The 23,585-nt window shown below is 46.0% G+C and overlaps 1 long non-coding RNA gene across 1 annotated transcript in view; it reads left to right on the forward strand.

The window, feature by feature from the left end:
- The window catches only part of LOC309332606, a 34,633-nt gene extending 22,110 nt beyond the window's left edge, over positions 1–12,523 (forward strand). The window contains exon 3 of the long non-coding RNA XR_014152232.1: positions 12,325–12,523. This is a non-coding gene — a long non-coding RNA (uncharacterized lncRNA). The remainder of the gene's footprint in view (positions 1–12,324) is intronic.
- The last annotated feature ends 11,062 nt before the right edge of the window (positions 12,524–23,585 follow it).

Genomic DNA, 23,585 nt, shown 5'->3' on the forward strand with positions numbered 1-23,585 from the left:
TTCCTAATGTTTAGGTGGAATCTTCTATCTTGTAGTTTGGAACCATTGCTCCGTGTCCACTTCTCTGGAGCAGCAGAAAACAACCTTTCTCCCTCCTCTCTGTGACATCCTTTTATATATTTGAACATGGCTATCATATCACCCCTTAACCTCCTCTTCTCCAGGCTAAACATGCCCAGCTCCCTTAGCCGTTCCTCATAAGGCATCGTTTCTAGGCCTTTGACCATTTTGGTTGCCCTCCTCTGGACACGTTCCAGTTTGTCAGTGTCCTTCTTGAACTGTGGTGCCCAGAACTGGACACAGTACTCCAGGTGAGGTCTGACCAGTGGCACTATTACTTCCCTTGATCTAGATGCTATACTCCTATTGATGCAGCCCAGAATTGCATTGGCTTTTTTAGCTGCCGCATCACACTGTTGGCTCATGTCAAGTTTGTGGTCAACCAAGACTCCTAGATCCTTTTCACATGTACTGCTCTCAAGCCAGGTGTCACCCATCTTGTATTTGTGCCTCTCATTTTTTTTGCCCAAGTGCAATACCTTACATTTCTCCCTGTTAAAATTCATCTTGTTTGTTTTAGCCCAGTTCTCTAATCTGTCAAGGTCATTTTGACAGAACCCTGTGGCACCCCACTAGTCACTCTTCTCCAGGATGAAGAGGAACCATTGATGAGCACCCTTTGGGTTCGGTCAGTCAGCCAGTTACAAATCCACTGAGTGGTAGCATAGTCAAGTCCGCATTTTACCAGCTTCTTTACAAGAATATCATGGGGCACCTTGTCAAATGCCTTGCTGAAATCAAGGTAGGCTACATCCACTGCATTCCCTTCATCTACCAGGCTTGTAATTCTGTCAAAAAATGAGATCAGGTTAGTCTGACATGACTTATTTTTCAGAAATCCATGTTGACTATTGGTGATCACAGTATTCCTTTCTAGGTGCTCACAGACTGTTTGCTTAATGATCTGCTCCAGAATCTTCTCTCCTTTTTTCTGATGAAAGTAGTTGGCAGTAGGTTCAGGACAGATGACTTCACAGAGCAAATAAATAACGTACGGAATTCACTACCACAATGCATGGTGAAAATTGTTTAATTCTTCATGGCTTTAAAAGCCAACTGAACTGGAGGCTATTAGCCAGGAAAATCCAATGGAATCTCCATGTTCATATACGGTATATCTCTAGTTCTGTTTTCCTATTTCCACGTTGGTTTGAGATTTATTTTTTAAGAAGTCCTTATGAAAATTCGCCAGCATTTTAGTGCAAATCTCTCATAATATTTGTATAAAAAATGTCCTAGTATACATATTTTTGCAAAGCAATCTCCCGTAATAGAATGCATTCCTGTATGTTATTTTCAGTAATATATGCATTTTAATGGACTGTTTACCCCCAGAATATACCCCAGTATACTTTTTTTTTTTGGTACTTGGCAAAAGACCTGCACTGCAAAATTTGGAGAAGTGTGAATCTCAAAAAATGGCTGACTTTCAAATCTCATTGTTTTGGAAAGTGAGGGTTAGGGAGGTCCACCCTTAAACGAGAATGAAATCAAATTCCCCATCCCTACTCTCAGTACAATATGCTGGTGACAAATAATGGAGAGGAACTGCTTGCCTTTGTAGCCTCTATGTGAGCTTTCAGTGGTTGACCACCGTTGGAAACAAGATGCTGTGTTAGATAGCCTAATTAAGGAGGACAGTACTTATAGGTTATTATGGAAAAGGCCTCCAAGTACCAATAGTGACTGGTACCAGCAGTGGTACCAGCAGCAGGAGTCTGTTCCTAGCCCCTTACACCAATCTCCTGACTTCTATCTGTAATAGCAAATGAGTGCCTGCTATCAGCCAATTGGCTCTCTCTATTTCCTGGCTGATATACCTAAAACAGGCATCCCCAAACTTGTCCCTGTTTTGGGACTACAACTCCCATCACCCCTAGCTAGCAGGACCAGTGGTCAGGAATGATGGGAACTGTAGTCCCAAAACACCTGGAGGGCTGAGTTTGTGGGTGCCTGGTCTAAAATGTACTTCTTTTTTAAACTGCGTGCTGAGGAAGAACCCCAAAGTGGAATTTTAATGGACATCTTGGAGATTGGACATCTCCAATTTATTTATAGCTACAGCCACAAGTTGGTGAACAGCGGAAGGAATTATCTCAAAGCAATGAAATGTGACTTTGTAAACATTGAAGAGAACCGAACCAAGGGGGAGGCAATTAACTCTTTCAACACACCAGGTCTGGGAACAACGTTTATGAAGGACTGCACATGTGAAATGGATTTTATATTTATGAAAAGCAACAGAGGTGATGTATGTAAGGAAATTATAAAGGTCAGCTGAGAGAATAGACTAACTACAAGAGAAGGATGAAGAGGAGATTAAAGAAGAATGAAGTGGTGACATCAGGAAATAATGGGCATATGTTTGCAACTGGAGCAGGAAACCAGTTTTTTTAAAGAAACTGTATTAAATTTAAATAATTTGGACTGATTTGTAATAATTTGGAAAACCAATAAAAATAATATTTTTTTAAAAAACCTATACATTAATAAACTATAATAATAATAATAATGTACTGAATCACCTTGTTGGCATCCTGTTTCCCAGAAGGACCTTGCCCGTGCTACATCGTTTAGGAATGTTTTGCTTGAAATTCACTGCAGCCAATGTTAAGATCTCTGCTGGAGAGCCTGTGTCCTCTTTTGCTCTGTTGCTTCTCTCAGCCTAACATTTTGTTTTACTAATGCTCCAAATCCCTGCCTCTCCTTTTGTGCGCGCGCACACACACACACACAGAGAGAGAGAGAGAGAGAGAGAGAGAGAGAGAGAGAGAGAGATCTCCTTTCTGGTATTTTCTGTTTCGTTAATCTCCCAAAGGTCGCCCAGTCATCCATACAGCTATGAATTATTGAGAGGAACTAGCAATGCCTGCTGTGATTTGCTGTCACCCGCACCCCACCCTGTCCAGGGCAAATGTCCCGGGAGCACCAATTTCAATGGCAGAGAGGCATGTTCTCTTGCTTCTGTCCTGTATTTCAGAGCCTCAGAGGTTATTGAGAAAAGACAGATGTGCCAACCGGGCTTTGACAATGGCTGTTAATCAATTATTGACACAAGGGCCACCATTTTCTCAGCAGTGGCCGGTTATTCTTAGTGCTGTACATACTCAAGCCCATCAGGGGGGCACTGAACTCCCTCACACAACCTCAATTTTCCTCTGCTCTTCCTTTGTGCTGGCTGCAGAACTCTTCCTCCCCACTCAGTATGGTTAAAAAAAAATAATAAATATTTCAGCTTCTATGAAGATGAAACAGCCAGCACAGGGACCTGGAGGCTATTTGATTTGATTTTACAATATAGCCCTTGAAGTGGATTTTTAAATATATATCTTCCTGTAATAGTTGGTGTAGTGGTGGAAAATCCACAGGAGGTAAAATGAGGGAGGGGAGTGCAGAGTGGGTGGCATAACAGAACTTTTGCTGGACTTGCAGAATGCATATGCGGGTGCTTTATTTTTATTTTAAAGGAGTTCTCCTGGAACTTTAGCAAAGTTGTTGCAAATGTAGTTAACAGGAAAAGTGGGTCAGACTACTGTACCAACTTAGCCCAGTATCTTAAGGTGGGATTAGCTGACACAATGGAAACACTGTTTTCTCAACTCCATGTTTTGCTTATGCAGAGGCTGATGTAGGGGCATTTGTAAGGAGGAGCTGGTGGGTGAGAGGGACGGGGTCTTAAAACTTTTCCTGCCTACCTATTGCTCCTTCCTGGCTGGGAAAATAGGTAAAGCCTCTCCACCTTCCGGAGGGGAGGGATTGTGAGTGGGAGCCAATTGTTGGTGTATAGAAGGGCAAGGTGTGGCCATCGCCTACCCTTTCACTTTGGGTATTTCGTTAAAGGAATCCGGCGGTCGTGGATCCTGTCCGATGCCCTGTGTGGCTGGGGGCCATGGCACGACCCCCAGTGACATCAGGGGAGAGTTTATAGTTGTATTTGCATCAACAGGCTCCCCCTACTGGTGGTTAACCCTCGTCAGACTCACCCCTCTTTGAGTGGGTGGAGTCAAAATTTGCTGTTGTCCAATGCCTAAGCCAATACCTCTCACATGCTGTAATCAATAAAGTTGTGGCCTTTTCTAGCCCATTAACCTAATATACTGTGTCCACGTGCCTTTATTATTCCCAAGCGGGGGGCGGGTCATCGAATCACAAGTCTTTGCCTGGTAACATGGTAGGTTCTGGGCAAGCTTTTCTGAGGAGGTCTTTCTATAGCTGAGGTGCCACCACTGAGAAGGTCCTTCCTCCAGTAGCCACCTACTGCACACTTCACCCAGGTGGTCTACCTGGAGAAGGGCCTCTGAAACGGATCTTAAGGTGTGAGCAGCTACATATGGAGATAGGGAATGCTTCATTCATAAGGAGATGCAGTTCAAGGAAGTTCTTGCTGGCAACCTGTTTGGGGCAGGAACTTGCTTGATCCCCATGAATTCCTTCTACCACCTCTTCAGCCACTGCTTCCCCATTCCCCTCCTAAGGCTCTTAGGCTTGCCAATCAGAAAGTCGGCAGTTCAAATCCATGTGACAGTGGTGAGCTCCCATTGCTAAATCCCAGCTTCTGCCAACCTAGCCGTTTGAAAGCACACCAGTGCAAGTAGATAAATAGGTACCACTGCAGCGGGAAGGTAAACGGCATTTCTGTGCGCTCTGGTTTCCATCATATTGTCCCATTGTGCCAGAAGTGGTTTAGTCATGCTGGCCACATGACCCAGAAAGCTGTCTGTGGACAAACGCCGGCTCCTTTGGCCGGAAAGCGAGGTGAGCGCCGCAACCCCGTAGTTGCCTTTGACTGGACTTAATCGTCCAGGGGTCCTTTACCTTATTTGTTATTTTGATGAATTTTTTGATGAATCAAAATGAACACTCAGCAATCAACAGAGATATGAAAACAGTGATAACTCAGTGAATGGTAAGCAAACTACCAGCTCTTCTATTGACTTGTGGGGAAAGGATGGGAGGAATAAAAGAAAAGGGAGCAAGTGAATGAAGACCCAAAGGCACAACAGGCATTGCAAGCTATTTGTATGTAAAGACATAGGTAGATGGCATGATAGTTCCATAGATACTTGGCAGGTACAATATTGAAATGGGGATAATAGTTCATATATGTAATGCAAGTCCACCAAACAGCTGCAAAATCCTCAGGTTCTGTGAATCCACTTCATACTGCCCCACACTGGGATTCTATGCCCAAGGGTCACCAGTGGGAAAGTGACACTAATCACATTAATTATCTCTCCTTATTGCTCTTAGACCCTTTTATTAGTCAATGGATGAAAGAGATGGAGAAGATTATACTCAGGTTAGACTTTTATCCTGAGGTTTTGGGCAATTACAGGCGGAAGAAGGCCTAATTTTTTGCTACCCAAAGGTTAGTAGACCTTGGGAGGGATTCGACATTAGCGCTATGGCATTTGTTGCATCAGTGTAAGACAGAATGATTCCCTCTCTCCTCCTCCTGCTCACTGTTTTAGGGATTCTCCTTTTGGGGGACTGTGTGGGGCACATAGGGGAGCAGGAAAGCCCCATTGCTCTAGCAGAAGTCCTTGCAGGGGCTTCCATTAGTAGAATCCCACCCTTAGTATTTGAGAACTGCAGCTAACAAATCCCTTTCTCCATTACTTCTTAATAGCCCCTTAAACAATGGAATCATCACGGCCTCTTGCTTGTATAAGGTCATGGGAGCACAGAGCATGTGCTCTCTCCTCATCCTCATTTAGTTTCAAGCCTTCATTTATCTGCACTGTCACTGCCTTGCTACAGATTTATGATTGTTCAATAGTGTTCCTTTTATTCCATTTTATGCATCATGCCTGCATTTGGGGGTGGGGGGGGACACTCCTGCTGGGTGTCTGAGGGCCCTGCTCCTCCTGCCACTCACCATCTGGCCCATAAGGACTGCTGGACTGCTGGCCCATAAGGACTGCTGGACTCTGCTGCCCAGGAGGACTCTCCTGCTGGGTGTCTGAGGGCCCTGCTCCTCCTGCCACTCACCATCTGGCCCGGGGCGGGGCCTGACAGGCCCATAAGGACTGCTGGACTCTGCTGCCCAGGAGGACTCTCCTGCTGGGTGTCTGAGGGCCCTGCTCCTCCTGCCACTCACCATCTGGCCCGGGGCGGGGCCTGACAGGCCCATAAGGACTGCTGGACTCTGCTGCCCAGGAGGACTCTCCTGCTGGGTGTCTGAGGGCCCTGCTCCTCCTGCCACTCACCATCTGGCCCGGGGCGGGGCCTGAAGGCCCATAAGGACTGCTGGACTCTGCTGCCCAGGAGGACTCTCCTGCTGGGTGTCTGAGGGCCCTGCTCCTCCTGCCACTCACCATCTGGCCCGGGGCGGGGCCTGACAGGCCCATAAGGACTGCTGGACTCTGCTGCCCAGGAGGACTCTCCTGCTGGGTGTCTGAGGGCCCTGCTCCTCCTGCCACTCACCATCTGGCCCGGGGCGGGGCCTGAAGGCCCATAAGGACTGCTGGACTCTGCTGCCCAGGAGGACTCTCCTGCTGGGTGTCTGAGGGCCCTGCTCCTCCTGCCACTCACCATCTGGCCCGGGGCGGGGCCTGACAGGCCCATAAGGACTGCTGGACTCTGCTGCCCAGGAGGACTCTCCTGCTGGGTGTCTGAGGGCCCTGCTCCTCCTGCCACTCACCATCTGGCCCGGGGCGGGGCCTGAAGGCCCATAAGGACTGCTGGACTCTGCTGCCCAGGAGGACTCTCCTGCTGGGTGTCTGAGGGCCCTGCTCCTCCTGCCACTCACCATCTGGCCCGGGGCGGGGCCTGACAGGCCCATAAGGACTGCTGGACTCTGCTGCCCAGGAGGACTCTCCTGCTGGGTGTCTGAGGGCCCTGCTCCTCCTGCCACTCACCATCTGGCCCGGGGCGGGGCCTGAAGGCCCATAAGGACTGCTGGACTCTGCTGCCCAGGAGGACTCTCCTGCTGGGTGTCTGAGGGCCCTGCTCCTCCTGCCACTCACCATCTGGCCCGGGGCGGGGCCTGACAGGCCCATAAGGACTGCTGGACTCTGCTGCCCAGGAGGACTCTCCTGCTGGGTGTCTGAGGGCCCTGCTCCTCCTGCCACTCACCATCTGGCCCGGGGCGGGGCCTGAAGGCCCATAAGGACTGCTGTGCTCTGCTGCCCAGGAGGACTCTCCTGTTGGGTGTCTGAGGGCCCTGCTCCTCCTGCCACTCACCATCTGGCCCGGGGCGGGGCCTGACAGGCCTCACAGGGACGATTGCTGTCACTGCTGCTGCGGCCCAGGGGGATCCGGAGGGGTGCAGAGTTCCTTTTAAAATGTTTTAAAATTTTCCTTTTCCTTTTTATTTCTTTATTATTATTATTATTGTGATTATTATTATTGTATATGCAGGGGTGGGGTGGGGCTGGGATGGATGTTTAGTTGGGAATTTGTTTGATTTTGATGGATTGTAATTTTTACAGTTTTTTATTTGTATTGTTTTTTGGGGTTTCTTTTTTGTTTTGTTTTCATTGTTTTAATGCCTTACTTTGTTTTTAAGGGGAGGGGTCAGGGCTGCCGGGGAGTGGGTCCCAGCCAACAAAATGGCTGCGGCATGTTCCACAGGGGGGGATGCGTTGGGACAACCGATCTCAGTGATCTCGGGTAGGAGGAGGAGTTACGCTAAGACCAGACCATGTCATTACAGAGAAGGCAGGTTTAGTCGTTGTCTGAGGACTATCCCTGCCTCCAGGTCTGGTCCTGACCAGATGGATACTAGAATCAGCAAGGGATACCCACATGACCTGAAGGTGCTGCTGTGCAATGCCAGGTCAATGATTCATAAGACCACTGCCATCCATGACCTGATCATGGATGGAGGATTTGACCTGGCATGTGTAACAGAGACTTGGTTGAATGAAGCAGATGGGCCTGTTCTTGCCGCTGCTTGTCCACCAGGTTTCTCTTACGCACAGCAACCCAGGCCTTGTGGGCGGGGAGGGGGGGTTGCAGTGATTTTTAGGAAGTCATTAGTTTGCACCAGGCGTCCTATTGGGAAGACCCAGTTTTCTGAGTGCATGTTCTGGAAGTTGGGCAATAGGGGCAGTACAGGATTCCTTTTGGTGTACCGACCTCCCCGCTGCACCAAGGATTCCCTGCCCGAGCTGCTTCAGGTCGTGGCGGATGTTCTCCTGGAGACGCCTAGTTTGGTTGTCCTAGGGGATTTTAATATCCATGCCGACACGACCTTACAAGGGGCCGCTCGGGACTTCGTGGAAAGCATGGCCTCCATGGGGCTGTCCCTGAATAAGTTTGGCCCAACCCATAGCCGCGGACATGCCTTGGACCTGGTGTTTACCTCTACGGATGTTGGTGATCTGACACTAACTAAAAGTGAAACAAAAGAAGTGCCATGGTCAGATCACTTCCTGGTGCAACTGGACTTCTCCGCGACCCTTCCCCTCTGCAGGGAGGTGGGACCGATTCGGATGGTCCGCCCCCGCCACTTAATGGATCCAAATGGTTTCCAGAGAGTGGTAGGGGATGCTTTATCCCATGTTGATGGCCTTTCAGTTGATTCCCTGGTGGCCCGCTGGAATGTGGAGTTAACCAGGGCTATTGACTGTTTGGCTCCGAAGCGCCCTCTCCGATTGCATGGAGCCCGGAGAGCCCCGTGGTTTTCCACGGATCTGAGGGCAATGAAACAATCGTTGAGACGGCTAGAGCGCCGGTGGCGGATAACTCATTCTGAAGCTGACCGGACACAGGTTAGAGCTCAATGTCGAGCCTACCAAGTGGCGGTAGCGACGGCGAAGAAAACTTTCTTCGCCGCCTCTATTGCATCTGCAGAAAACAGCAGCAGGAGACTTTTTCAGGTGGTCCGCAATTTAGCGGAACCACCTGCTACATCGGGGCCCAGTACGGGCCACATGATCTCCTGCAATGATTTTGCAAAGTTTTTTGCAGATAAAGTCGCTCAGATTCGGGAAGAGGTAGACGCCACCGTGGGAGCAGGGCCGGGGCGGGAGAGTGCTAGAGTCCTGTCTAGTCAAATTGCATGGGATCAATTCCAATCTGTTACCACCGAGGATGTGGACAGGCTGCTTGGACGAGTGAAACCAACCACCTGTCTCCTTGATCCTTGCCCATCCTGGCTTATAAAAGCTAGCCGGGAAGGACTGGGTGATGGGCTTCGTGAGGTGGTGAATGCTTCCCTCCGTGAGGGAGCCTTCCCAGACCCACTGAAAGAGGCGGTTATCAAACCACTTCTTAAAAAACCATCTTTAGATGCGGCCACGATGGCCAACTATCGCCCAGTCTCAAATCTTCCATTCTTGGGCAAGGTGATTGAGCGAGTGGTTGCTGAACAACTCCAGGCACGCCTGGAAGAAGCGGACCATTTGGATCCCTTCCAGTCGGGATTCAGGCCTCATCATGGGACTGAAACTGCCTTGGTCGCACTGGTTGATGATCTCCGGCGGGCCAGGGACAAAGGTGAGAGCTGTTTCCTGGTTCTGCTGGATCTCTCAGCGGCGTTTGATACCATCGACCATAACATCCTCCTGGACCGTCTTGAGGGGCTGGGAGCTGGGGGCACTGTCATACAGTGGTTCCGCTCCTTCCTCCTGGGCCGTGTTCAGAAAGTGGTGGTGGGGGATGAGTGTTCAGACCCCTGGGCTCTCACTTGTGGGGTGCCTCAGGGTTCTGTCCTCTCCCCCATGCTTTTCAACATCTACATGCAGCCGCTGGGAGAGATCATCAGGGGGTTTGGGCTGGGTGTTCATCAGTATGCGGATGATACCCAGCTCTACCTCTCTTTCAAATCAGAACCAGTGAAGGCGGTGACAGTCCTGTGTGAGTGTCTGGAGGCGGTTGGAGGATGGATGGCGGCTAACAGATTGAGATTGAATCCTGACAAGACAGAAGTACTGTTTCTGGGGGACAGGAGGCGGGCAGGTGTGGAGGACTCCCTGGTCCTGAATGGGGTACCTGTGCCCCTGAAGGACCAGGTGTGCAGCCTGGGAGTCATTTTGGACTCACAGCTGTCCATGGAGGCACAAGTTAAATCCGTGTCCAGGGCAGCTGTGTACCAGCTCCATCTGGTACGCAGGCTGAGACCCTATCTGCCTGTGGACTGCCTCGCCAGAGTGGTGCATGCTCTGGTTATCTCCCGCTTGGACTACTGCAATGCACTCTACGTGGGGCTACCTTTGAAGGTGACCCGGAAACTACAACTAATCCAGAACGCAGCAGCCAGACTGGTGACTGGGAGCGGCCGCCGAGACCATATAACACCGGTCTTGAAAGACCTACATTGGCTCCCAGTACGTTTCCGAGCACAATTCAAAGTGTTGGTGCTGACCTTTAAAGCCCTAAACGGCCTCGGTCCAGTATACCTGAAGGAGCGTCTCCACCCCCATCATTCTACCCGGACACTGAGGTCCAGCACCGAGGGCCTTCTGGCGGTTCCCTCACTGCGAGAAGTCAAGTTACAGGGAACCAGGCAGAGGGCCTTCTCGGTAGTGGCGCCCTCCCTGTGGAATGCCCTCCCACCAGATGTCAAAGAGAACAACAACTACCAGACTTTTAGAAGACATCTGAAGGCAGCCCTGTTTAGGGATGCTTTTAATGTTTGATGTATCATAGTATTTTAATATTCTTTTGGAAGCCGCCCAGAGTGGCTGGGGAGGCCCAGCCAGATGGGCGGGGTATAAATAATAAATTATTATTATTATTATTATTATTATTGTATATATTAATTGTTTCCAAGTGTATTTATCTTTGCTTGTTTTCGTGTGCTGCCTTCTGCATTGTTAAGTGGACAATTCAGCAAGACTTTGGTTAATAATGCATGGAGCCAGAGCTATAGTATCTGTGGACCATGCTGTGGTCTGAACCACTGAGCCTCTTGGGCTTGCTGATCAGATGGTCGGTGGTTCTAATCCATGCAACAGGGTGAGTTCACATTGCTCTGTCCCAGCTCTCGCCAACCTAGCAGTTTGAAAGCATAGTCACTGTGTCCCATTGCGCCAGAAGCAGTTTAGTCATGCCGGCCACATGACCCGGAAAGTTGTCTGTAGACAAACGCCGGCTCCCTCCGCCTGAGAGCAAGATGAGCGCTGCAACCCCATAGTCACCTTTGACTGGACTTAACCATCCAGGGTCCTTTACCTTTATCTTTTACCTATCTTCTGTACCCATATAGTGAGCAGAGAAAGAGGTTGATTCATCCTTTACTAAGAACTCTCCTGGGAAGATCTCCTCCTGTTTGCTGAGATATATATATATTCATTGCAGATCAGGAGAGATTTTGTGTTGGGGAGTGGAGGAGAGAGAGAGAGAGAGAGAGAGAGAGAGAGAGAGAAGAGTTGAGTTTGGATTTGATATCCCGCTTTATCACTACCCTAAGGAGTCTCAAAGCGGCTAACATTCTCCCTTCCCTTCCTCCCCCACAACAAACACACCATGAGGTGAGTGAGGCCGAGAGACTTCAGAGAAGTGTGACTAGCCCAAGGTCACCCAGCAGCTGCATGTGGAAGAGTGGAGAAGCGAACCCGGTTCACCAGATTCCGAGTCTACCACTCTTGACCACTACACCACGCTGGCTTAGGACCACCTTTGGTCTATCTAGCTCAGTATGGCTAACACAGATTGGCAGTGGGACTCCAGGGTTTGAGGATGGAGTCTATTCCAGAGCTACTTGGAAATTGAGCTATCAGAAATTGAACCTGAGAACTTCTGCATGCAAAACATGTGCTAAAGCACTGAGCTACAGCTCAGCCAATCTATCACAAGCTGCCTGGTGATGTTTTGCCCTGTGGATTGCGGCTAAAAATCCTTTTCTATTCTAATAACAGGGCTGACCCATGGACTTTTGCTGCCCTAGGCAAATTGAAATATTACCACTTCTCTCCCCTGGTATCCTAGCATGTGCCGAGCAGCTTAACAATAGCATAGAAAATGATCACAAGCTTAAATTTATGGCACATTGTACTTTGAAAGAAAATGATATGAAAATGATGTACCGGTGGTATTTGACTCCTGCTAAGGTGGCAAAAATGTATAAGAGAAGTACAGTGGTACCTCGGGTTAAGTACTTCATTCTGGAGGTCCATTCTTAACCTGAAACTGTTCTTAACCTGAAGCACCACTTTAGCTAATGGGGCCTCCCGCTGCTGCTGTGCCGCCGGAGCACGATTTCTGTTCTCATCCTGAAGCAAAGTTCTTAACCTGAAGCACTATTTCTGGGTTAGCGGAGTCTGTAACCTGAAGCGAATGTAACCCAGATGTTACTAGCCCAGAGATGGAAAGAAGACAAGAGAGGAATGGCAAACCAAGCTGATGGACTATGCCAAAATGGCAAAGCTGGCCGGAAAATTCAGGAACCAAGAGGACAAAAACTTTATAAAAGAATGGGAAAATTTTATAAGTTATCTAAGAGACCACTGTAAGCAAATGGAAACATTGGCGGGATTTTGATTTCACTTGTAGTGTAATAATTACCATGGATAATATGGACTGGCTTAAAAGTTAGAGATTGGAACATGATGCAGTTTTACATGTTCAAAATGGGACTGGGGGGGGGAAGTCCTGAGATTCGGAGAAATCTCTGTATATGGATATATATTTGGTCTTTTTTATAGTTTTTATAGTTTTTTATAGTTTTGTATTGCCAACCTGCCAACCTAGCAGTTCGAAAGCACATCACAGTGCAAGTAGATAAATAGGTACCACTCCAGCGGGAAGGTAAATGGCGTTTCCGTGCGCTGCTCTGGTTCACCAGAAGCGGCTCAGTCATGCTGGCCACATGACCCGGAAGCTGTACGCCAGCTCCCTCGGCCAATAAAGCGAGATGAGCACCGCAACCCCAGAGTCGGCCACGACTGGACCTAATGGTCAGGGGTCCCTTTACCTTTATTGGTAAAATCAAATAAAAATTATTTCCAAAAGAAAAGAAAAGAAAATGATCACAAGCTGAAAGGCTGTTTCCTTTTGCAAAGTTCTCAACCCGCTGATAAGCTTTGAAGCTGCCCCTGTGAGCTCCTCCAAAAGTCCTGTCATTTTCCAAGACGCACAGTTGGGGGCCAGGTCCCCTTGTCATATTGGCTTCCCAGGAGATGGGCTCATTCCCTCCTGCACCGGGACCAGCAATTAAGCAACAAGTCGGATGGCAATCGCCGAGGCATGCGCGCCTTGCAGTTTATGAAACATATGTCGGGGTTTTTGAGTGGCGACTGCTTGTCAACATTGATGGACAGGGCCGAGCCTTGGCCTGTCAGCGTGTGTTCATGTGCCACTTTGCATTCGCATGCTGAGTGATGGATTTTTCTCCCAGGCCCTTTTTCTCCCGTGGACCTCACTTGTCCACAGAAAATGAAAGGTTACCATCTGATCAAGACGCTATCTTGTCACCTGTCTGAAGCAGTCGCCCAAAACCGCTCTTGAAAAATGTCACTCTGTCACTTTGAACATTTGGGTTGATTCTTCAATACGCTAACCAGCCCCGTGCGCACTCCTCACTCAACAACGCTCATTACTTCATGTCATTTTTTTCATTATCAAATACTTTGTTCTCCCGATTAAGCTACCAAAGGCTGCATTAGATTTATAAACCCTCCTGACAAGCAGCCCACAAAGATGGAGTTGAACAAGAGAGAATGATATCCATTGACATAGACAGAAATATTTCGAAAGGTCAGGATTCCTGCTGGGTTTTCCTGCTAGGACTTAAAAAAGAAGACGTTAACAGTAGGACACTGTGGAGCTAGAGGGAGAATAAAATTTTGTATCTTTGTTGATGGGCCCTCTGGAGTGTCTTAAGAAGCCTTCATAAACTGGGAGGGCATCATTCTGATGTTATCCTGCGTGCATTTCTGCTCAGCACAGAATTGCATCCCACTGACTGCTACCTGGATCCGTTAAATCTAAACAAAAAAATCCTTCCAGTAGCACCTTAAAGACCAACTAAGTCTTTAAGGTGCTACTGGAAGGAATTTTTTGTTTTGACTATGGCAGACCAACACGGCTACCTATCTGTAACTGGAACTATGGAAGGCACCGTTAAATCTAGTTCTCTCTGTTTTCAGTTTGCCAGTCTTAAATTTGGTTCTCCACATTTTGTAGTAATTTGCAATTAAAAAAAAAAACCTCATGAAAATTCATCAACATTCTAGTCCGAATTTATCCTAAGAGGCACATTTTAATATCCAGTTTTAACTAATTTACCCATTTTTGCAAGCAATTTCCCCTATTAGAATGCAGATTTGTGTGCTACTCTCACAAACACCTCCCTTTTTATCCCTAATATATTAATAGATCTCGCCATTACTTGGCTGGCGAACTGGATTGCAAAATTCAGATAAGTGTGAATTTTGAAAGATAACTGTGCTCCATTTTGTAAATTGTTTTGGAATTTGATTGATTTGGCTTCAAATGCAGACTGAATTGAAGTGCTCCACCATCCTTTGCATTTTATGGCTTTTCAGGTCCGCTTCTTACAATTCCTGTGTCACTGGAGCAGAATAATAATAATAATAATAATAATAATAATAATAATAAAATAATAATTTATTATTTATACCCCGCCCATCTGGCTGGGTCCCCCCAGGCACTCTGGGTGGCTTCCAACAAAACACTAAAATACAATAACCTATTAAACATTAAAAGCTTCCCTAAACAGGGCTGCCTTTAGATGTCTTCTAAAAGTTTGGTAGTTATTTTTCTCTTTGACATCTAGTGGGAGGGCGTTCCATAGGGCAGGCGCCACTGCTGAGAAGGCCCTGTCTGGTTCCCTGTAACCTCACTTCTTGCAATGAGGGAACCGCCAGAAGGCCCTCGGCACTGGACCTCAGTGTCCGGGCAGAACGATGGAGGTGGAGACGCTCCTTCAGGTATACTGGACTGAGGAACACTCCCACCCACTTGCCTGGTCCCTCCCTTGGATCCAGATTTCCATTTCCTGGAATACTGGCTTCAGACACTTCTTGGGGTCCTGATTCACCCCTCCCACCACCACCACCTTCATCATTCTGCTAGGACCTTCCTCTTTGTTGTCCAGGTCCAACTCCTTGAGATCCTCCCATTCTTCCTCCAGATCCAGGCATCCCCCTCCAAGACACTTCCATGGAACTCTTGGCTGCAACTACCACCACCAGGAACTGTATTGGCAGCACTTTCACCATTCTGGTTCCTCTTAAACGCCTTTGTCATTCCGAGGAATTGCAGGGAGGAATGGCGGCCGCCACAAAAACAGTTGTTGAGAATCTTTAGAGAAAATTCTGTAAAATGGGCTTATTTTCTTGGTAGGTGGGGTGCGTGGGAGAAAAAGGAGGTACCTCAGAAATGTAGGCTCAGCTCTCAATAGGTTCTGAAAGCATTCTCTCCACGGTACAGTCTCTTAGAGCACCTACTCTGCATTTTAGGGTTGTATCCAACTAAATCTTTGCATGCAAGCACAATAGAACTTGCCCTACCTCTCCCTGCTCCCCCCTTGCGCCCCCTGCCTCACTCCAAACTCTGATCCAGAGGGATAGAAGAATCCCAAGGAAGTTATGATTAAGTGGGCCAGAGATATAGGCCACACAATTAGATTAGACCAATGGGAGAAATTATGAAAATATGATATCAAATTCACAGCCTGCGTCACAGAGAAAATATAATGAAAATGATGTATCAATGGTACTTAACCCTGGTCCAATTGGCAAAAAATTATAAATCAAAATCTAATTTGTCCTGGAGATGCATAACAGAGATAGGAACCATGTGTCATATGTGGTGGGAGTGTGTGTATATTAAACAATTTTGGAGTGACATCCAAGAGGAACTTTAAAAAATGCTTAAAATATCATGTAAAAAAACCACAGAGGTGTACCTCTTGGGAATTATATTGACTGACATTCCTGCAGCTAGGAAAAAAGTTTTCTTATATGCAACCACTGCAGCCAGAATGATTATAACAAAAAAATGGAAGGGAGAAAAAACTCCCTTAATAAGAGAATGGCAAATAAGATTTTGTGAATATATAGAATCAGCAAGACTTACAGCAGTGGTAAGAGGCCAATCAGACAAAAAACTGATAGAGGAGTGGAAGGAATACATCAAAAAGCATTGTTCTGGTATTAATATATAAATATGCAATGAATGAAACTTATAGAGTAAAAAATTAAGAAGAAATGGGTATAAGATGAAATAGTGAAAAATAATATTGATAACACAGTGAAAATAAGAAAAGAAACAAAGGAAGGCACATATAGGTCGAGGGAGGTCAAAATTTATGTCTCTATGTTTAGTTTGTATATTTGTTTTCTTTTTTTGTAATCTAAGTAGAGAGGTATATGTATATATGTATAATAAGTTTGTTTAGTGTTCTGGTTTGTGTTTGTAGGTATTGCATTTATCAATAAAAGTTTTTTTTTTAAAAAAAGAAGAAGAATCCCAAAAGCAGATATGGGGAGGCAGAGGGGCTTTTGCTGTTGTGCTCATGGAAGTCGTTTTCTGTGTGCAATGATTTAGTTGGATACAAACTTCAGACTCCAGGAGCCCTTACTTGATAGAACACAGCTGTATTGTTTGGCCTGCTAACACACTGGCTGATTTGTAATCACAGATCTGATTACTACTGTAATTCACCCTCTTATATGTTATGTAAACTGCTTAGAGGTTATGGATGACCAAGCCATATGTAAATTCTTACAAACACACACATACACACTTAATTATCTCAGGAGGTGAGGTAAAGCTGTCAGTGCATGCACACGAGAAGGTTGCTTATCATGCCAACGTTTCTGAATTCGCTAATTCGCCAACCCTTCTTGGATCAACCATCAGATAAACAAGTCCTGTGACGGGGAACTCAGTTCCTAGGGTAAAGGCCTTTCCCTATGCATGTGACTTCTCAGTCTCCCTTTGCTCTCATTCCCCCTGTGAAGGACATGATTATTTCAGTCTGCTCTCTTCCTACACCAGCCATAAATGTACACAGTCCTGTGGTCAAGGCAGCTAAAACAACCTTTCATTGTTAACCATTGCAGCTGGGAAGGTTCAGCTTGAGGCCACATTGAAGACACTCTGTGCTTCTGCAGAATGAATCAGCATCTGGCATCCTGGTACTGTTGGCAAGGCAAGAGTGTGGTGCTCAAAGGCCAAGAGCTCACAGCATCCTGGAGATTAGAGGACTCTCCAGCTGTTCCGGTGCTTCCATTATGCTTTGATAGCCCATCAGAATCCATTCTGAAAATGGCCATTGTCAGGAGCAGATTGAGATCCATTAGCAGAATAATCATAGGAAAACAGAGTTGCCACAGCAGGACGACCTTTTTCAGTGAGTGCTAGTATTTATTCGGGGTTTTTTTTTACTCTGTTCTATTCACCAAATCTTGATTGCTTGGAAGAAACCAGAGAGAATTCTTTGAGATTAATTCCATTAGCAATGACAAAAGAGAGAAAGAAATTAAAAATGAAACCAGACATATAAAAGCATTTATGCACCTGTAGCACAATGACATTTGTCTTAATGAACCCCACTCATCACGCCAATATTAATAATTTGAAAAGTGGCAGCTCCTTTTTATTATCCGGGTGACATGATTGAAAAGCAGATAGTTATCGTTTGAAAGAGGGAGCATTTAACACATCTTTTTCTCCTGCACCCCCTGAAGGTGGACAATCAAATACGTAATGAGGGGGATCCTCCACTCTCCTAGTCCCACAATAGCAAGGGAGATGAGTTAAATGGAGTCGAGGGCTAAAACTGCAGATGGCATCGAATGAAACCTAGCAAGAGTGAATTCCCTCCTCAAATTATGCTTATCGATTTTGCATAAATAGTCTTTCCAAACCTGCCTTGCCCTTAAGTAGGTTATGTCAGGGAGTGAGTTTTACAGCCCTAAGAGAAAAAGAAATCTATGGGCAGGGATATATCATACGCTCTAAGTTTAAACTGTTTGTTTGTTTCTATGGGGAAGGGCCATAGCTGAGTGGCTGAGGCTCTGCTTTTTGTACAGAAGGTCCCTGGTTAATTTCCCAACCTTTCAAGGTAGGACTAGGAAAGAATTCCTGAAACCCCAGAGAGCTGCTAAAATCATTTAGAAGGGTGCCAGCACATTTTGTTTTATAACTTTTCATCTAGTAGGGCTAGAGACTTAGTTTCCTTTTTAATGAGTCTGGGTCCTCTTCCAGTTATGGGCCTTGGTGTAAGTGCACCATTTGTACTATTATAAATCCAACCACTGCTGATAATATGATATGACCCTGCACAAAGGGATGACTCCTTTCATAACCAGGCACAGCCTACAAATTGATCATACCCCAGGAATCCTAAGTATCCATTCCTGTTCCTTCCCAAGTGAGAGATCACCAGACCTTGTTTGAAGTATGTTTCTTTTTTTAAAAAAAATAATATTTATTCAAATTTTAAAGATTACAAAAAGAAAAAAGAGAAAAAAAGAAAAGCAAAAAAACCCCCAGAAAAAAATACAATCAATACAAAAAAAGAACAAATCGAACCTTTACATAGCTTTCTTTCCTTTACTTATTTCCTTGACCTCCTCACACCTCCCATTTTTGTATTCTAATTCAAATTGTTATTTCAGCAAATCCTTCCAACCTTGTTTTTATCTTAATAATTTGTCTTAATATACTATAATTTTACGTTCTCTCTTTCACCAATTCATTTTTACTTAATCCTTTATGTCATTTCTGCCAAAACCACATAATTTTCTTTTTCCAACATCTTTCTTAATTTTACAATATTTTTAAAGATAAACTTTAAAAAATTTTCCAATCTTCTTCCACCGACTCTTCTCCTTGGTCCCGGATTCCTACACAGATTTCAGCCAATATTGATGCCGAAATCCAACATTGCCTGAACTCTGCAAGTGCAGCTTTCTCCTGATTGAAGTGCAGAGTGTTTGAGGACATTTGCAGGGAAACAAAAATGCTTGTTTACAAAGCTGTTGTACTGCCAACCTTACTGTATGCTTGTGAAACGTGGACCACTTATAAATGCCATCTCCAACTCCTCAAAAGATTCCATCAATGGTGTCTCTCAAAAATTTTGCGCATCATTTGGGAAGGCAGCTGAACTAATGGCAGTGTACTGGAAGAAGCAAAGATCACCAGTGTCAAAGCCATGATTCTTTAACATCAACTTTGTGGATTGGTCATGTTGTACAGATGCCTGATGATCGTCTTCCAAAGCAACTACTCTATTCTGAACTTAAAAATGGAAAGTGTAATGCTAGTGGTCAACAAAAGAGGTTTAAAGACTCTCTCAAAATTGTAGTGTAAACAACAACAATTGGGAAACCCTGGCCTGTGAGCGTTCTAATTGGAGAACAGCCTTTACCAAAGGTGCAATGGATTTTGAAGATGCTCAAACTCAGGACAAATGGGAGAAACATGCTAAGAAGAAGGCATGTTTGGCAAACCCTCACCATGATCAACTCCCATCCAGAAACCTATGACCCCACTGTGGAAGGATGTGTAGATCCAGAAATGGCCTCCACAGTCACCTACGGACTCACTGTTAAGACTGTGTTCATGGAAGACAATCTTGTTGTTGTTGTTTAGTTGTGTCCGACTCTTCGTGACCCCATGGACCAGAGCACGCCAGGCACTCCTGTCTTCCACTGCCTGCCGCAGTTTGGTCAAACTCATGCTGGTAGCTTCAAGAACACTGTCCAACCATCTCGTCCTCTGTCGTCCCCTTCTCCTTGTGCCCTCAATCTTTCCCAACATCAGGGTCTTTTCCAAAGAGTCTTCTCTTCTCATGAGGTGGCCAAAGTCTTGGAGCCTCAGCTTCAGGATCTGTCCTTCCAGTGAGCACTCAGGGCTGATTTCCTTCAGAATGGAGAGGTTTGATCTTCTTGCAGTCCATGGGACTCTCAAGAGTCTCCTTCAGCACCATAATTCAAAAGCATCAATTCTTCAGCGATCAGCCTTCTTTATGGTCTAGCTTTCACTTCCATACATCACTACTGGGAAGACCATAGCTTTAACTATACAGACCTTTGTTGGTAAGGTGATGTCTCTGCTTTTTAAGATGCTGTCTAGGTTTGCAATCGCCTTTCTCCCAAGGAGCAGGCGTCTTTTAATTTCGTGACTGCTGTTACCCCTTCATGGATCACTGCCTTGCCGTGGCAAAGGGGCTTGAATAACTCAGAGAAACTATGAGCTATGAGCTATGCCGTGCAGGGCCACCCAATATGGATAGGTCATAGTGGAGAGTTTTGACCAAACGTGATCTTCCTGGAGCAGGAACTGGCAAGCCACTCCAGTATCCCTGCCAAGAAAACTCCATGGACAAAGACAACAGGCATATAAAAGACAATCTTACTCGGCTACAAGCGATTGCCAAAGAAGAAGACGACATGGGGCTAAGTTCCATGCAACTTTCTCCCATAATTTAGTGATAAGAATTATTATTATTATTGTGCCACACTTCAGATGTTGGCTGCTATTCTGAGCAAGGTGCCAATATGAGTGTGGTTCCCCATTTCCCTTTCCAATGCTGCGTCTGCTGTGAAAAGCAGCTTGGCTCAACTCAATCGATTCTTTGGATCCAGAACAACCTTCCAGGCATGTTAACCGATGTTTATTCAGAGAATACCCGGCAAGGGTCAGTCTAGGGTAAGTGCTGCCCAGCACAGAAACAGAAACAGCTCTTTAAGTAAATCCCACTGATTCACCACAGCCTCTTTCTGTGCAGCCCAAGGCCATCATTAGGTTTCAGTTGAAATGCCAACTTGGCTTGTGGTTATCCTGTTTGTTTGTTTTGCAGTCCAACATACGAAGCCAGCAAGCCCAGCCATACTGTGAGGCACTTAAAACCTTCCCTTCGTTTGGCAGATTGAAAGGGACGGCATTTTGAGGTGAACTAGCAGCACTCTTCCTAGCACCTGCTGACCAGGAAAGAAAGAAATGGGGGAAGTGGCTTCTACATCCCTTGTGAGAACACTGTTTCTGCTCTCCACAATTGAGTGTAATTCTCTTGAGTGGCATAGTGTATTTAGCTCTGATCTTCTCTCTGAAATCTAGTAATAATAATAATAATAATTTTATTATTTCTACCTTGCCCATCTGGCTGGGTTTCCCCAACCACTCTGGGCAGCTCCCCAAAAAATATTAAAAACACGATGAAACATCAAACATTAAAAACTTCACTAAACAGGACAGCCTTCAGATGTCTTCTAAAAGTCAGATACAGTGGTACCTTCATTGTTGAACTTTACCTGTTCCGGAAGACTGTTCGACTTCTGAAACGTTTGACAACCAAGGCGCAATGGGTGGTTGGCAAATTCCATTGAGGAAACGGAGAAACACGCCTTGGAAGCTGTTCGACTTCTGAGGCGCGTTTGAAAACAGAAGCATTCACTTCTGTGTTTTCGGCATTCAGGTTCTGAATCGTTCAGATTCCGAGATGCTCAAAAACTGAGGTTCCACTGTAGTTGTTTATTTCCTTGACATCTGATGGGAGGGCGTTTGGAGGGGTGCCCCTACCAAGAAGACCCTCTACCTGGTTCCCTCTAACATCCCTTATTGCAAAAAAAATTTAAAAAATGTCCAGTAGCACCTTAGAGACCAACTAAGTTTGTTCTTGGTACAGTGGAACCTCGGGTTACAGATGCTTCAGGTTACAGATGCTTCAGGTTACAGACTCCGCCAACCTTCTGATCGGCAAGCCCAAGAGTGCCACCTCTTCTCCCCAGAAGGGGTGTGGCGTTTTTTGTGATAGCTTCATCACTTCAGTTCTGCATCTCTTACCTTGACCCTGTGTTTGCTGCTATTCTGTTATTAGCATGGCTTTTTTCAGCTGGAACGCACCAGAACTCAGTTCTGGCACATCTCAGCAGAGCGCTACTGCCATTATAAGAGAACAAAGGAAGTGATTATGGGGAGTTCTGGCCCCTTTCCCCCCCCTAGAAAAATAGCACTGGTTTTAGTCTGAATTAGGATATCTTCCTTACTTTCAACTATTTTCATGTTGTGGGACAGTAACCTCCATAGTAGGAAGCAGTGTACCTCAGAATACCAGATTTTGGAGACAAACAGCAGACAATGGCTGTTGTCTCCATGCCCCTGCTTCTTTAGCTTTCTAGAAACCTCTGGAGCCCTCCTTATAGCTCCTGTTCTGACCCCCACCTCTTGAAGCACCCTGTGTGCTGAAAGGGGAGAATCAGACCCTCAGGCCTAATGAAACCAGTAGAGGGTTTAAAAGTGGGCAATGGACTGAATGCAAAAGAGTGGGCCGTAAAAATTAAATCTTCTCCTTCCCCCCATTCACGGCGTGTACTTCAAAGAAGGCAAGCAGCTGCGGCTGATCTCACCAGGAAATCCTTTTTTGCTTTAGGAAACACAGCATTCTGGGCCCCTCCAGGATACGGCTGCTGTCAGATGGCGACGAGGAAGCTTGTGTGGTCAAGAACCACAGGGTTGTGCTAACTCTTCAGCAAGGCTGCAACAGCGAGAAATAAATAGGAAGCATTTCCCAGAGAAACTGAAGCAGCAAAAGGTCAACTTTTGCCTGTAGGAGGGACAGGGATGGCAGCCGTCGTGGCCGGCTTTCTCATCCAGCACTAACAAATGGTACATTGTGAAGCAGGTTTCCCTTTTGCTGAGACAACCCGCTTTGCCCTGACCATGGGAGTCCAGTTGCACACAAGCTGGCTTGCTTAGCACGCTGCAGAGAAGCCTCCTACAATTAGGGTTGAGGGGCCCTGCTAAGCCCATTCTTCCTGAAGTGTCATGAGGGGCAAAGGTATTGTCTGGGATCGTGAAGGGCCATGGATGGAACAAAAACTAGGTCCGCTTTTCCACCTGGGAGTAAGCCCCATTGAATTGGATTGAATGGATGTGGCTTTAGCAGGATTGCAATAACACTTGTAATGTAGCAAGTACTATGGAGATAATGGAGTGATATTAAAATGGACTATTGAATAATATGCAGTTGAAAAGGTTAACAATAGGTCCCATGGAGAGGAAAGTGGGAAGTCCAGAGATTCGGAGGAATCTACAAAAGTGGATATGTATGGTTGTAGTGTTATAATTTCAGACTTGTAAAATCAAATAAAAATTACAGTGGTACCACAGGTTACATACGCTTCAGGTTACAGACTCCGCTAACCCAGAAATAGTACCTCAGATTAAGAACTTTACCTCAGGATGAGAACAGAAATCGCGCGGCGGCAGCGGGAGGCCCCATTAGCTAAAGTGGTGCTTCAGGTTAAGAACAGTTTCAGGTTAAGAACGGACCTCCAGAACGAATTAAGTACGTAACCAGAGGTACCACTGTATTTCAAAAAAGAAAAAAAATAATGGAGATGGCTTGGATTGCGCTGTTACGCAAGAGAAAATGGTAGGTGACACCCAAAAATAAAAAAAGAAAAGTCTAGCAGGGTGAAAGGAAAATACCCTTTGCAAAATAAATTACTGCTTTTGAGCATGAGCTTTTATCCATTCAAGACTACAACTCGCATCATTCCTGACCATTGGCCACGCTGGCTGGGACTGATAGGAATTAGAGTCCAAAGACTCTAGGTGTCGAAAAAGGTTATTAATGTATTTCACTACTGTAGCCC

This window comes from Podarcis erhardii (genome assembly GCF_964252035.2).
Source record: "Podarcis erhardii genome assembly, chromosome: 17".
In the NCBI taxonomy this organism is placed as follows: Eukaryota; Metazoa; Chordata; class Lepidosauria; order Squamata; family Lacertidae; genus Podarcis; species Podarcis erhardii.